The sequence below is a fragment of the Chiloscyllium plagiosum genome, unplaced genomic scaffold (assembly GCF_037043375.1).
Source record: "Chiloscyllium plagiosum isolate Xiang-an unplaced genomic scaffold, Cpla_swu_hap1 HiC_scaffold_19, whole genome shotgun sequence".
NCBI lineage: Eukaryota > Metazoa > Chordata > Chondrichthyes > Orectolobiformes > Hemiscylliidae > Chiloscyllium > Chiloscyllium plagiosum.
Genome location: NW_028270157.1, coordinates 67093774 through 67110120, shown reverse-complemented (window position 1 = coordinate 67110120; position 16347 = coordinate 67093774). Strand labels below are relative to the sequence as shown.

General features: G+C 42.7%; 1 protein-coding gene across 7 annotated transcripts in view; it reads left to right on the top strand.

The window, feature by feature from the left end:
• hipk2 (homeodomain interacting protein kinase 2) overlaps nt 1-16347 on the top strand; it is a 273548-nt gene that overhangs the window by 71989 nt on the left and 185212 nt on the right. The window lies entirely within an intron of this gene.

Here is a 16347-nt window from a genome sequence, read left to right as displayed (position 1 = left end):
TGCCAGCTCCCTTCATCCCTCAGGCTTTTCATGTGATTTATATCGGGGTGTGTTTATTGTGTTAATTCAGATCAGACATCAAGGAAAACAATCGGACGGTTTTGTTTTGTGAGGAAGTAATTTTGTTGCCTCTTTATATGTCTGGCTGAACACTGTAGCTGACAGGCCTCAAAATGGCTGTCGCCTCCATCACTCTGTCAAAGACCCTGTGGCCATGAAAAGCCAGCGTCAGTTTCCAACAGTTCTCACATCAGGTTTTCTTCACTTGTCGCTTCCTCTAAACCCCATCTACTCCCCTGACGAGTGAAACTCAGTTGGCCAACTTTTCTGTTTCCCGAGGGGGATCAGAAAACGTGAGGAGCAGGGCCCCTCATGGACCTGCCGCATGCTCCCTCTCAAAACAAAAAGGCTTTCATTTTCTGTGAACTTTGGATCCTGGTTGTAGGTTTGAGACGTAGATGTACTGCTGTGCTGTTGCAACTAAAGTCTAATCTTTCCAGCAACAAAATACAAACTCATGAAGTATCAAATTGATTTATTTCAAGTACTGTTTATGAAACAGCTTCTAGTGCAAATAATGATTTGAGCCCAGCACTCTGAGGACTTCAAATTCCCCGATGCACCCGGCTAGGTGGCCAGGTTCACTTTGTAGATGTATTTGGCCTCCCAAGAGACTTAGGCGCATTTTAAAGTGTGGAATATATTCAGTGCTACTGATGGTAAAATACTACAACGTAATGCCTGCAATCACCTGGGATTACATTCTGCGTGGTGGGTCTCTTAAATAACATGCATCAGCATTCAAAGCACCATTACTGTGACCAAACATACATTGTTAAGGAATAGAATACTCAATAGGATGTAGAAAAGCAAAAATGTACAATCTGCCCTTTTTGTTTCTTCAACAACATGCTGCTGAATTAATGATCAATTTTTTTTATCTGGTTTTGTAAAGAGTGCACTGAGACCTCACTGCAATCTGGGGAGAGTGTTGTGCATACGAAACAGAAATAGCAGCAGGACAATTGTTTATTTTTGTTCAGGATCTCTGGCAGGTTTACACAGAATTTGAGTTTGCCTGAAAAAAGTCACATTTTCTCAAGGTCTTTATTACCAAATGATTAGCCATAAGTAGAATTTACCGCATAGAAACTGGCTATTCAGTCCTATTGGTCTGAGCTAATTTTTATGCTCCACACAAACCTTGCCACGTCTGACTTCATATCATCCTTTCAACAGAACATAACCTTACATCAGTTAGATGACACAGAAGAAGACCATTCAAGCCAGTCAGTCTTAAGTCAGAATTCATATTTCTGATCTGTATCTGTGATTGTATCCATCTGTTCCCTTCTTCCTCACATGTTTGTCAAGCTGCCCTTTAAATTTAATCACTCCAACCACTCCCTATGGTGATAGATTCCACATTCCTACCCCTCTTTAGTTAAAGTCTGTACTGAATTTCCTTTTGGCTATCTTGATGCCCATCTGATATTGATGACCTCTAGTTATGTTCTTCCTCACAGGAGGAAGATACTCTTGGTTACAAAGCAGTAATTTACAACTAAATCACATGGGTTTTCCCAGTTTATATTTGCAAAATTAAAGCTGTCTGTTAGCAATACTGTTTCCCTTCTCACATTCCTTTCCTATCTTTTCGTAGATCACAATGTTTTCCTCCTTCCGCTGACTTGGTACTTTGTAGAATTCCCCAAGTATGGTTTAATCATTTCCATGTTAAATATGTCCAATCAGATTAGTTCACTATTATAAAAGGTAGTTTGCTAGAAATAGACAATGTAACCTCTGGGAGACATGTTAAACTTATTTTGAAGGTAGGGCCAGTAAATATGACTGAACATTAGTGAGAGGTAATTTTATTTAAACTTCAGTGGTTATCTTTCTTATGGTTTAAGTCCAATATCTTAATTTTAGTCTTAATCTTAATATCTTCAGTAAGTCAAAATGGTGCCAGAGTGTTGCGACGTATTACACTTTTTACAGTATTTATTTGTTGAATACAAATGGCAATAAATCATTCAAGCAATGAAATCCTTTAAATATATATGGGAGTTTAAGCAGTGATGTGGAAGGATTCAGGACTTCTGACATTAGAATTATTTTTAATCAATCTGCTTGGACATGGTATGACACAACTCAGGGACAGGTGCTATTTGAACCCAATCCTTCTGGTCCTGCCACTGCACTACGAGACCTGCTTCTGGTGTAATAAGCAATGAATGATGATGAAGACTTGAGTGTTGGTTACTGTAGATCCTGGACCATTTGTTTAATGAATGTTGAATGAGTCACTTTTAGTAATGATCGTCAATCTAACTGGATAGAGAGACAAGTTGCTGCATTATTTTGATCTTGCATTGAGTAGGACAAGTGCAAGAATAACAAATTTTAAACAGCCATTATAATTTCCATAACAGGAGAAAGGGATACTGATGAATTAGAATTTAAACTCTGGTGGGACAAAGCATTACAATGGAGAAAGAGTTAGCACTGCTGCCTCACAGCGCCAGGGACCTGGATTCGAATTCAGCCTCGGGTGACTGTCTGTGTGGAGTACATTCTCCCCGTGTCTGCGCGGATTTCCTCTGGGTGCTCTGGTTCCCTTCCACAATCCAAAGATGTGCGGGTTAGGCCGTGCTAAATTTCCCATAGTGTTGAGGGAAGTATAGGTTAGGTGCATGAGTCATGGGTAAATGTGGGGGAATGAGTTTGGATGGGTTACTCTTCAGAGGGTTGGCGTAGACTTGTTGGGCCGAAGGGCCTGTTTCCACACCGTAGGGATTCTAATTCAAAAGACTGGAACATAATCCTTTTGGTTTTCACAATGGGTTCCTGCTTTGCAACACTGTTCTCTGCAGTAGTGTAAATTACGGTGATTTATTTAGTGAATTTGGGATTCTTGCTTTTGTTCAGAGGAGTGCAACACAAAAAGTAAGATGTGTCTCTTTTTTCTGGGATGTTCAAGTAAGCTAGACAAGTATATGAGGGAGCAAGCAATAGAGTTTTATGATGATAGGTAAGGAGGGAGCAAGTATGGACTGATTGGGCAGAAAGGTCTGTTTCTTGCTGCACATTCTTTGCAAGCCTATGGAAAGATTTAGGGAAACCCTTCAAGGGTGTGTGGTGGGGAGTCGCAGTTGTAGACTGTCTAGAATAAGAACGTGGGTACTCTAGCAGATGTGCGGAATATGGAGAAGTCTGAACAACATATTAGAGTCTGGACAGGGCTGGGAATGTGGAGGTAGTGAACAATTTAGTTACAGAGCACAGCATTGCAAGGGAAGAGGGGTCAGAGTATGCGGGGCCAAGGCAGGGATGGTTGGATGAACTGAGCAGTCTGGAAAACCTATTGATTGTAGTACGACAGCTGCCCCAGCTTTTGAAAACATAAACTCATTCCAGAGAGACTTATATTACGACAAGGATTTATAGCACCCACTATCACAGGATCTGCTCATGAGCTGTGCTTGTGTGAATATTTTTTCCATCTCTCTTTCCTTGCTTTCTCCTCGAGATTCCCACACCTCCCTCCTATCCTTTACCCCACTCTCTCTCCTCTCAAATTCCTCACTCCTTTTCCTCCTCTCTCCCCTCACCCTCTTTTCTCCACTAACTCTGCCTCTCAATCTCATTCTCTCCCCTCCTGTATTCTACCTCCCCCTAGTATTCTCTCCCCCCTCCTGTATTCTCTCCCCCCCCAAAATACTCTTGCCCCATATTCTTTCCCTATCCCATCTGTCAAATGAGTCACCCCACATGTCTTTCTAATAAATGCTATTTTATTTGCCTATTGGTGCCCTGGTACGGTGGATTTGTATCATTCTGTCTGCCATTCCTACAAGTTAGGTTTTATCAGCAAGCTTTGAAATTTTACTCTGTATCAAATGTCCAAGCTGTTTTTATGTATTGAAAACATAATGATCCCAGCACTGACTCTTGGACCCACTGTATATCTTCCAGTCTGAAAAACAATCATCTGCCACTTACACCTTAGCCCACTCTTTTATTCAAGCAGTAACTGACCTTTTGTGTCCATAACCTCAGTTTTGAAAACTGGCTTTTCACGTATTAACTTAAGACCTTGTCTCATAGGAGCAGAAATAGACCGTTCAGCCCATCAAGTCTGTCATTCAGTGAGGTTATGGCTGATCTGATCAGCTGCAACTCTATTTTCCTGCCCTTTCCTTATAACCCTCAAGTTCCTTACAGATTAACAATCTATCTATCTTAGCCTTGAATATATTGAGACCCAACCTCCACGGCTCTCAATTCCACAAATTCACTACCCTCTCAGAGAAGAAATTCACCCTCATCTGTAATAAACGTGACATTCCACGTTCCCCCTTGTCCCAACTCTCTGCCTTCTATGAGTTAGCCAATCCTCTTTACCCGCTAATATACCACCTCCAGCAATGGGCTTGTATCTTATAAAGTAGTTTAATGGGCGGTACCTTCTGAAAATCCAGATATATTACAGCTACTGCTTTCCCTCTATCTGTTCTATGTATTACCTTCTCTCAAAGAATTTTGGTGAATTGGCCCAGCATGATTTCACCTAAATAAGCCGTGCTGACACATGCTTGCACATTTTCTTTATTTCTAAATGCTCAGCCATTTTGTTTTTATTCACTCATGGGATGTGGGGATTGCTGGCTGGGCATGCAGCTATTGGCCAGCCCTAGTTGCCCTTGAGAAGGTGGTGTTGAGCTGCCTTCTTAAACTGCTGCCGTCCATGTGCAACAAGTACACCTGCAATGCCACTGAGGAGGGCAGGAGTTCCAGGATTTTGATCCAGTGACACTGAAGGAACTGAGAGCATTGATGCTATGTTTGCAGATGACACAAAGATAGGTGTAGGGACAGGTCGTGTTGAGGGAGCAGGGAGACTGCAAATAGAGGCTAGGAGAGTGGGCAAAGGAATGTCAGATGGAATAATATGGGAGAGCGTGAAGCTATGCACTTGGGTAGGAAGAGTAGAGGGGATAGGCTAATTTTTATATAGGGAAAGACTTCAGAAATGTGACGCACAAATGGAGTTGGGAGTCCGAGTTCAAGATCCTCTTAAGATTAACATGCAGGTTTAGTTAACAGTCAGGAAAACAAATGCTATGTTGGCTTTCACTTCAAGAGGTTGAGATTACAAGAGCAGGGGTTTACTGCTGAGATTGTTTAAGGATCTGGTCAGACCCCATTTGGAATATTGTGAGCAAATTTGAGCCCTGCGTCTAAGGAATGATGTGCTGGCATTGGAAAGTGGTCCAGAGGAGATCTACAAGAACGATCCTCGAGATGAAGGGCTTGACGTATGAGGAGTGGTTGAGGACTTTGGGTTTGTACTTGGAATTTTGAAGGATGAAGGGGGGTCTGATTGTAGCTTTCAGAATACTGAGAGGTTTGGATAGAGTGGACATGGAGAAAATGGTTCCACTAGTCAGAGACACTACGACCTGAGGGCAGAGCCTCGAAGTGAAGGGATGACCCTTTAGAACTGAAATGAAGTGGAATTTCTTCAGTCAGAGGGTGGTTAATCTGTAGAATTCATTTTTGCAGAAGACTGTGGAGGCCAAGCCATTGAGTGTCTTTAAGACAGAAATAGGTAGGTTCTTGATTAGTAAGGGGATCAAGGGTTACAGGGAGAAGGCAGAAGATTGGAGTTGGAAAATATACCAACCATGATAGAATAGAGCAGACACAATGGGTCGAATGGTCCAATTCTGCTCCCCTCTCTTACGGTCATATGGAACAGTGAAATAATTCTAAGTCTTCGTGAGTGCCTTGGAGGCATTGTTGAAGTGGGTGGTGTTCCCATGTATCTGCTGCCCTTGTCCTTCTGGATGGAGGTGGTCATGGATTTGGAAGGTGCTGTCTCAGGATCTTTAGTGAATTTCTGCAGTGCATCTTATAGATAGTACACACTGCTGCTATTGAGCGTCAATGGTGGAGAGAGTGGATGTTTGTGGATGTAGTGACATTTAAACGTACTGATTTGTGTCAAGCTTCTTGAGTATTGTTGGAGCTGCACCCAGCTCGACCATCCTTTATGACAGACGCTAAGATTTTCCAAATAACAGATGTTGAGCCAATTGACCTATAGTTAATTTTTTTTGTCTTCTTTCCTCTTTCAAATAAAGGTGTTCCATTGGGACTTTTCCAGAATCTAAGGCTTTTTGCAAGATTACTGCCAGTCCATCAGCTATCTCTGTAGTTACTTCCTTTAATATTGCATCCCATCAGATCCAGGGCACTTACTCATCTTTAGCCCCATTAGTTTCCCTAGCAAGTTTTCTCCAGTGATAGACTCATAGAGTAGTACAGCATGAAAACATACCCTTTGGTCCCATGCCCTTGCTGACTAGATATCCTAAATTAATGTAGTCCCATTTGCCAGCATTTGGCCCACATCCCTCTAAACCCTTCCTATTCATACACCCATCCAGATGCCTTTTAAATGTTGTAATTGTACCAGCCTATACCACTTCCTCTGGCAGCTCATTCCATCCATACACCACCCCCTGCTTGAAAATGTTAACCCTCAGGTCCGTTTTAAATCTTTCCCCTCTCACCTTAAACCGATGTTCTCTAGTTTTGGACACCCCCAGCCCAGGGAAAAGACCTTGTCAGTTCTCCCTATTCATGCCCCTTGTCATTTTATAAACTTCTTTAAGGTCACCCCTCAGCCTCCGATGCTCCAGGAAAAACAACCCCAGCTTATTCAGCCTCTCCCTGTAGCTCAAACTCTTCAACCCTGGCAAAATCATTGTAAATATTTTCTGAACCCTTTCAAGTTTCACAACTTCCTCCTTATTAGCAGGGAGACCAGAATTGCACACAGTATTCCAATAGTGGCCAAACCAATGTCCTGTACAGCTACAACATGACGTCCCAATGCCTATGCTTAATGCACTGACCACTAAAGGCTGTCTACCTGGGATTCCACTTTCAAGGATCAATGAACCTGCCCTTCAAGGTCTCTTTGCTCAGCAGCACTCCCTCAGACCTTACCATTAAATGTATAAGTCCTGTTCTGATCTGATTTGCCTTTCCAAAATGAGCACCTCACATTTATCTAAATTAAACTCCATCTGCCACTCCTCGGCCCATTGGCCCATCTGATCAAGATCCCGTTGTACTCCGAGGTAACCTTCTTGGCTGTCCACTACACCTCCAATTTTGGTGTCATCTGCAAACTTACTGACTATACCTCCTATGTTCACATCCAAATCATTTAAATAAATGATGAAAAATTGTTCATTTCCTCTCTTCCTTTTGCCCTTTGAATATTTGGTAAAACTTTGGAAGCCTGTTAGTGTTGTCTGCTGTGAAGATTGATACATACTGTTTATTCAGCCCCTGATTCCCTGTTGTTATTGCTTCAACTTTGCTTTGCTAAGTGGCCTACATTCACTTTGACCATACTCTTCCTTTTTATTTAAAGAAGCTCTGGTTTTGATATCACTTGCAAGTAATTTGTAATGTTTATTTTCAACCACTTGGTTTTTGGTTGTCTTTTGTCAGTTTTTAAAACATTCCCAATCCTCTGGCTTATCACTAATCTTTACTACATTGTATACCATTTTCTTTCAGTTTGATGCGAACTTTGCCTTCCCTGGTGCACCACTGTTGACTTATCCCCTTCCTAGAATCCTTCTTCCTCACGAGGATGTAACTTTGCTGTAAGCCAATTTTCTGAAATATCTTTATTCCTTTGGCCATTGTCCCTCAACCATCTTTGCTGCTTAGCTCCTTTCCTAATCCATTCCAGTTATTCCTGCCCTCAATCCTTTGTAATTCCCTTATTTACGTTCAGCACAGTTGATTCAGACCCATCTTTATTCCTCTCAAACTAAATTCTTGTTAAACCAGTGACCTCTGCTTGATTTGGGGCAGCATGGTGGCTTGGTGGTTAGCACTGCTGCCTCATAGCGCCAGGGACCCAGGTTCAATTCCTGCCTCAGTGTGGATTTTGCACATTCTCCCTGTGTTTGTGTGGGTTTCCTCCGGGTGCTCCGGTTTCCTCCCACAGTCCAAAGATGTGCAGGTTAGGTGAATTGGCCGTGCTAAATTGCCCATAGTGCTAGGTGCATTAGTTAGAGGTAAATACAGGGTGGGGGATTGGGTGTGGGTGGGTTGCTCTTCGGAGGGCCGTGTGGACTTGTCGGGCCAAAATGGCCTGTTTCCACACCGTAGGGAATCTAATCTAATCTAAATGTTAAATTCTAACTTGGTATGGCAACTGTTCTTTTGGGAATCTCTTACAGAGATCATTTATTAAATCTACCTCATTGCCACATCCAAAATAGCATGATCCTGGTTAGATCCACCACATATTGTTCTAAGAAGCTATCCTGAGTATGTTCCTGTTCCACCAGCAGCTGCTGTTAGGGGATCTATTAACTACAACTACCAGTGTCTTGTTTTTCCCTTTTATTTCTCACCTCCATCCATATGGATTCTATGTCTGCTGATCCAAGATAACTTCTTGCTGTCATACTTAATCCATCCCATATCAACAGTACTACCCATAACCCCTTCCTTCCTGTCCTTTCAGAAAGTCACGTATCACTGAATATTTAGTTCTGAGCTTTGATCTCCTTGTAATCTCCATAATGACTATGAGATCTCACCAATTAACCTGTACTTATGCCATTAATTCATTTTTGCTTTGAATACTGTGCATATTTAAGCAAAGTTAAAAATCACACAACACTAGGTTATAGTCCAACAGGTTTAATTGGAAGCACACTGGCTTTCGGAGCGCCGTTCCTTCATCAGGTGGTTGACCTGATGAAGTTGTGGCGCTCTGAAAGCTAGTGTGCTTCCAATTATACCCGGTGTTGTGTGATTTTTAACTTTGTACACCCCAGTACAACACCGACAGCTCCAAATTATATTTAAGCAAAGAGCCATGAATTTTGCCTTTTTATTGGCTATTCCCAATTGACTTTGAGAAATGTCATGAGCATGTAGTTGGTGTAGGCACAGCTACAGTGTTGTTGGGAAGAGAGTTGCAGGATTTTGACCCAGTGACATTGAAGGAATGGCAGTATATTTCCAAGTCAGGGTGCTGGAGAGGAACTTGTAGGTGATGGTATTCCCATTTATCTGCTGTCCTTGACCTTCAAAGCGGGGGAGATTACTGATTTGGAATGTGCTGTCTGAAGAATTTGTTCAAACTGCCTTCACAAAATCCACGTAGACAACGTCCAGTTCATTCCTTAATCAAACTTGTCTGTTACTGTAATCAAAAATAGTAATTAGATTAGTCAAGTGTGATCTCCCTTTACAAATCCGTGCTGGCTCTCCTTAATTAACTCGAACTTCTCTGAGTGCCTGTTGATTTCTTTTTCCGTCATTAAAAACCATTGCATAAATAGAAGTTGTTGTTGTTTTTGAAGCCTGTCTTTCATTCCGAATAGGTTGGTTGTGAGGGCAATGGAAAAATCTGATCTCTGTCTTTGTTATTGTTTGTGTTTGTGAAAAAAAAGGAGGTCCATTTATTGTTGATTGCAGATGTTGACAGCAGTGTAGGTACTACATAGTTGCCAGGCAAAAGTGAGGACTGTAGACGCTAGAAACCAGAGATTAGATTAGAGTGGTGCTGGAAAAGCACAGCAGGCCAGGCAGCATCCGAGGAGCAGGAAAATCGACGTTTCGGGCAAAAGCCCTTCATCACTTATAGTTGCCTGCGACTGCAATTTGTCTCTGTCACATGCTGGGAGCCTCTGTTACCATGGTCAGCACAGACATGGTGGGCTGAAGGTCTAGATTAGAGAGGTGCTGGAAAAGCACAGCAGCTCAGGCAGCAGGATTTTTCTGCTCCTCAGATGCTGCCTGACCTGCTGTGCTTTTCCAGCACCACTCTAATCTAGACTCTGATTTCCAGCATCTGCAGTCCTCCCTTTTGTCGTGGTGGGCTGAAGGGCCTGTTGCTGTGCTGTACTGTCCTATGTTCTATGTTCTGTGATGTGCTCTACCGTTTTGTAACTGCTCTTAATGACTGCAGGCTTGCTGACTTATCGAAAGGGGAGAAAGACAGTTCCCAAACAAATCAATGCAGTAATGATCAGTAATCTATTTTATTGATTGTGGTTGAAGGGGGTAAACTTCCCCGCTCTCTTCAAACTTGTTTGAAAACCTCATTTGAAAGACAGTATGTCTGACAGTGCACCGTTCTGTCAGTGCAGAGTTGGAATGTTAACCTTGGACTGCAGTGTAACAGAGTCTGTCATGGAACATGAACCCAGAACATTCTGAGAGAGGGAGACAGAGCAAGAAAGATGAGAGAGAAGTAAGGAAAGAGGGAGAGAATAAAAGAGTAATCACTAAGTGGGCACTAGGAAAGGATTAGTTAGTCGGGGAGCATTGCCAGAGGAGAGACATTCTCAGGAGGATGACACTTGTCACCCATCCCTTTGGTGAACATATCAGGAATTCCAGATCACTACCGATCAATGCCTGTTTTTTTTTATTAGAATCCCTACAGTGTGGAAACAGGCCCTTCGGCCCAACAAGTCCACACAAACTGTCCAAAGAGTAACCCACCCAGACCCATTTCCATATGACTAATGCACCTAACACTATGGGCAATTTAGAATGACCAATCCACCTGACTTGCACATCTTTGGACTGTGGGAGGAAACCGGAGCATCTGGAGGAAACCCACGCAGACACAGGGAGAATGTGCAAACTCCACACAGACAGTCGCCTGAGGCTAGAATCAAACCTGGGTCCCTGGTGCTGTGAGGAAACAGTACTAACCACTGAGCCACCATGGTGCCCCAGATCCTATCCTATTGCTGCTCTGATTATTGCCAGGTTATTTTCAGATGTGGCCCACTCTTGTACCCCGGTTCACTCCATTTCTGGGCTGCTAACAAAACCCAAAGCCCTGTATTTCCATCCCAGCATCTCCACCTTTTTCTAGCTTTCCTCCTTCAAAGCGTGTCTTCAAAATCCACCTCTCTTTGGTCACCCTCCTATGTCGTTCCTACTTGATTTTTTTTTAATATACAGTTTAGAGAGAATATTGACTGTGTACTGACCCGTGCACAATGTAATTGAACAAGTCCTGAGAGTCTATTTTGGAAAAATTATTAGATTCACAGCCTCGGCTCCACCCAAACCATTCATCCTCCTGTGAGGAAAAGACTCTTGATCTTTGAAGATGATGAAATGAAGACATGCCTGGTCGTGCCTCTGGAAATTCATTAGGTGAATTGTGAAGTGCCAGCCACAGGATCCCATGAATATGGGTGGTGCCGGCTGAGAGGTGGTTCTTGGACAAGACACCAGGAGAACTGGTTTGTGTACAGGTTATGCCATGGGACCTTCAACCTCAACCCAAATTGACATGGAAAGCTTAGCATCTTTGAAAATCACCTTTGGAAACCATTCTAATCTAGACTCTAGTTTCCAGCATCTGCAGTCCTTGTTTTTACCTTTTGAAAATATGCCAGCCTCAACCGAACGAGCTAACAACAGAGATTTTTAAAAAAGAAAATTCAACTGCAGGGAGCGACAGAAACATTCTGGAAATACAAAGCTGGTTCATCAGCATTGGTTAATGTTGATAAATAGCCCTGACTTGATCTGAAAACAAAGCAACAAGCAAAGTTTTTTTTAGGAATTAGAGTTGTAAAGTCCTAGAGATGTACAGCATGGAAACAGAGCCTTCAGTCCAACTTGTCCATGCTGACCAGATTTCCTAAACTAATCTAGTCCCTTTTGCCAGCATTTGGCTCATATTCCACTAAACCCTTCCTGTTCATGCACCCATCCAGATACCTTTTAAATGTTGTAATTGTACCGGCCTCCACCGCCTCCTCTGGCAGCTCATTCAATATGCACACCATCCTCTGTGTGAAAATGTTGCCCCTTTAGCTCGCTTTTAAATCTTTCCCCTCTCACCTTAAACCCATACCCTCTAGTTTTAGACTCCTCAAACTTGAGAAAAATATCTGGGCTATTCACACTATCCATGTCCCTCATGATTTTATAAAGTGCTATAAGGTTACCCCTCAACCTCTGACACACCAGGGAAAATAGCCCCAGTGTATTCCAGCCTCTCCCTGTACCTCATACCCTCTGACTTTGGCAACATCATTGTAAATCTTTTCTGAACTCTTTCAAGTTTAACAACATCTTTCCTATAGTGGGGAGACCAAAATTGAACACAGTATTCCAAAAGTGGCCTAACCAATGTCCTGACAGCTGCAGCATGACCTCCCAATTCCTAAACTCAATGCCTTGACCAAAAAATAGATAAAGTAAAACAGTGTTGCAGGGTGAGGTGAAATTGGGGGGGATTTGGTAATTGGCAGGGGCTAGGGTGGGTCGGTGGGAGAGGAGGGGTAACAGGGGTGGTGAGAGGGGATGTGGTATGTGTGTTGTGATAGATACTTCAGACATGAAACAAAATTTAATAACAGCGAGGTGTCAACCTTGGTCCATGGGTCACAATGTCAAGGGTTTGTGGGCTCTAGACTCACTCCAACAACCTGAGCACAAGGTGTAGACGGACACTGATACAATACTAAGTAGGGCGTTTCCCCTCTCAAAAGGTTTTCGTCGTTGGATCTGTTTGCCACAGTTCTTGTGTTTGAGTAGGATAGCTTGATAAAAGAGGGAGGAGGAGGAAGAGGTGAAAACAGTTCTTGGCAAAAAGCTGCACCCAGTGAGGGTCTTTAGTAAACAGACCTGTTGGAGAATAAAATGCCGGAGTATTGAAATGTACTGGAAACCGTTTTGCAAACTGGCATCTGGAGTAATGATGATTACAGGATGACCTTCCACCAAGTAGTGCGTGACTGCTATTGGTGCTGTGTTGGAACCTGAGAGCTGCACCATCAGAAGCTGTATCTATGACTGCCATTCAAGTATATTGGTAGAGGTCCCACCCATTCCATGTTGAAGAGGATGAGATCTATGCTGTGCACAACACCCTGTGCCAAGTTGTTGAAGGGCTCCTCCATGTTTCCAGACGTTGAGTTCATGCATGTTGGCAGGTCTGCCAATTCAGCATTGGCTGTACAGCCCTTCTGCTTAGGCTGGCCCACCCAAGTCTTCCTCTTAAACCCTGCAGCGGTTCACATGTGTGGCCTTGTCCTCTGGCATGCTGAGATCTGCATTAATCTTTCCAATAGCTCTGGTTGCAGCATATTTGTATCCAGTGTCTGACTATGTGCAGATTCATGCTTCTAATCTATGCTGTAAATTACAACCCCATCAGTCAGTGAGCTGGTGCTTGTGAAATCACATAACAGTGTCTTTTCACCTTAACAATCTCCACTAGCTAGGCAGATTCCTGAGCCTGGGTATCTAAAAGGAAAGAGATGACAATGTAGGTGATGATAAACATATGATTAACACTCGGTAACACCACTGCAGCAAAGGACCCATTAGCCGCTCACAGATTTCAGTCTAATGAGTAGGTAGTTCTAAGTTAGCTTGCTGTTTTTATTCCAATAAACTGGATGGTATTGTGTACCACATGCTTGTTTTCAGAGGCTAACCAATTTATAGTCTGGGAAGTTTTCCCCTATGATCACTATTTATTACTCACCCAAGATCACTGAAAGCAAATCATCTGGTCAATACCACATTGTCAATTGTGGGATCTCATTGTGTTCAAATTGTCTGTTGTATTTCCTACTTTACAACAACATTAGAGTGATGATAGTACAGTGTTAATGTTACTTGACCAAACACAAAGTGCTGGAGAGGCTCAGCAGGTCTGGCAGCTTCTGAGGAGAGAGGAGCTGAGTTAATGTTTAATGTACAGTGACCCTTCAGAACAGAAAGGAGCTTGGAAAAAATTGGTTTTTACAATGTTGACAGACAGAGGGGGAGGAGACACAATTGAGACATATAGTGAAGGTACCCAGAGCAAGACAAGGGGAACATTAATGATAGAAGGGGAGAGCTATAGATGTAGAATAGGTGCTAATGCTGGGCATGAATATAAGAAAGTTCGACTCTGCTGAGCCAAAAGTCTTGCAAAGATGTTTTGGGGGTGGGGATGTGGAGGAGGATCTGTAATTAAAATGGATGACAAGAGAGGCAATGGCATTGTTGCTGGACTGTTAATTCTGAGACCCGGCTAATTTTCTAGGGACTCTGGTTCAAATTCTGTTATGGCTGATGGAATTTGTATTCAATAAAAATCTGCAAATAAAAGTCTAATGATGACCATGAAACCATTGTCAGAAAAACCCATCTGGTCCATCAATGACCTTTAGCTAAGTAAACTTGCATCCTTACCTGGTCTGGCCTCCATTTGATCCACAGCAATGTGGTTGACACTTAACTGCCCTCTGGGCAACAAATGTGGGCCTAGCTAGTGATGTCTTCATCCCTTGAATGACGTTAAAAAAGCATTCATGAGAAATGAATTTAAATAAGTGTTGAAGTCAACATGGAGCCTTGAAGGCTCGCCAAAATGGCTAAGCAGAAATGAAGTGGTGTTTGTCAAGTTTGTGTTGTCCTGCTTTGGACCACCGCAGCGGAAATGTTAACATGGGAACAAGATGGTTTATTGAAATAGTGAGTAACTGGAAAGTTGGGGTCACTCTTCCAGACAGAGTGGAGGTGTCCCACAAAGCAATCACCCAGTCTGTGATTGGTCTCACCAATGCAAAGATCACATCATGAGTGGAGAATGGATTAGACTAGATTGAAATTTATTCCTGATGAAGAGCTTTTGCCCAAAACGTCGATTTCGAAGCTCCTTGGATGCTGCCTGAACTACTGTGCTCTTCCAGCACCACTAATCTGGTTTCCAGCATCTGCAGTCATTGTTTTTACCTCCCAGATTGAAAGAAGACCAAGTGAAATGCTGTTTCACCTGGAAGGTGTGTTTGGGGGCCTTTTGGCAGTGAGGAGGAAGGAAATGAATGGGCAAATGTTACACCTGTTGTGGTTACATTGGAAAGTGCCATGAGACGGTATGAGAGTGTGTCAGAGTAATGGAGAAGTGGACCAGGGTATCATGGAAGGAATGGTCCTCAAGGAATTCCAACAAGAGATGGAAGGGGGAGATGTGTTTGGTGGTGGTATCCTGCTGGAGGTAGTGGAAATGGTAGAGGATGATCTTGGAAAGTAAGGACAGATGTAACCTCATCATTATTCTAGGGTGGGGAGTATGGGGTGAGATAATTACATCCAAAACGACAAAGGTGACTGCACTAAACTTACTTTGATGGAAGTGAAATATTGCAGAGCAATCTTAGATCATGGAAAGATGTGAAAGAAATACACAATTTTCTCACCTACTGAGTGAGCTTATTGACCTGAATCTGCTAAATAGAAAGATGTTTGATTGGCTGAAGGATAGACTGAGGCCAGGGAAAGGAACCAAGGTATTTATTGGTCTATTTACTCAGGCTTGCCACTTTTCAACAGATGCTGGTTCCACAGACCCGAGCAGGATAACAAGCTTTGTTCCTGTGTCATCACAGCCTCAGTTAAATAGCATTTAATCCTGTCTCTAAACAAATAGGTATCTGTTATTTTAAACTTATTTATCAACCTGGGCTTAGCTAGTGTCTGTTCACCTGTTACTATGCAGGAAAGGACACATTTGCTTTAATCTCCAGTTCTTTATTAATTTTGCTTTCCCCTATTCTGTGCAAATTTATAATTGGATTAATGGCCAGCGCAGAAAATCTCGTCGTCATGGTTTGGGTACAGACCAGTCAGATACCGGAGGTCAGCTTTGCGACAGAGCTCAGTTCTCTGGGGTAGCATTCTCCAGACTGTCTGCTGTGATGTCACAGAGCTTCAATCTAGTGCGAGATGGACATATTCATGTATCCTTTTATGTTCTATGGTTTCCTACACATCAGATTCTCCCTCAAACAATTGCTCCATTGTTTACTGTTTTGCCTTCAGTGACCTCAGCTCTTGGTTCTGGGATCCCTCCTTCATTGAAGGCACTCCTCAAAATCTGCTTCATTCACCGGATATTTTGTCACATATGTGTATTCTTACTTCTGTAAAACACTTAGAGTTGTTTTAATACATAAAAGGTGCTATATAAGTGCAGCAATTGCTGCTTCTGATCTTCCCTGCTACATGTGCTATAATTTTCAGTTCCTATGACTGTTCAAAAGCATTTCTCCCAACTTTCCCTTTTATTCATCCTCTGTTTCTGTCCACTTGTGCCCCATTCAACAACAAGTCGGAATCAATCTGCCAGCTCTAAACCTCTAATATTTCAGAGAAATGTTATTTCACTACTTCATTATTTTGAGGTATTTTGGCAATAAGGTGGCATCCACAGTCTAGAAAAGTAGTGGGCAACCACTCAACCAACTGAAGGAAGCGGCT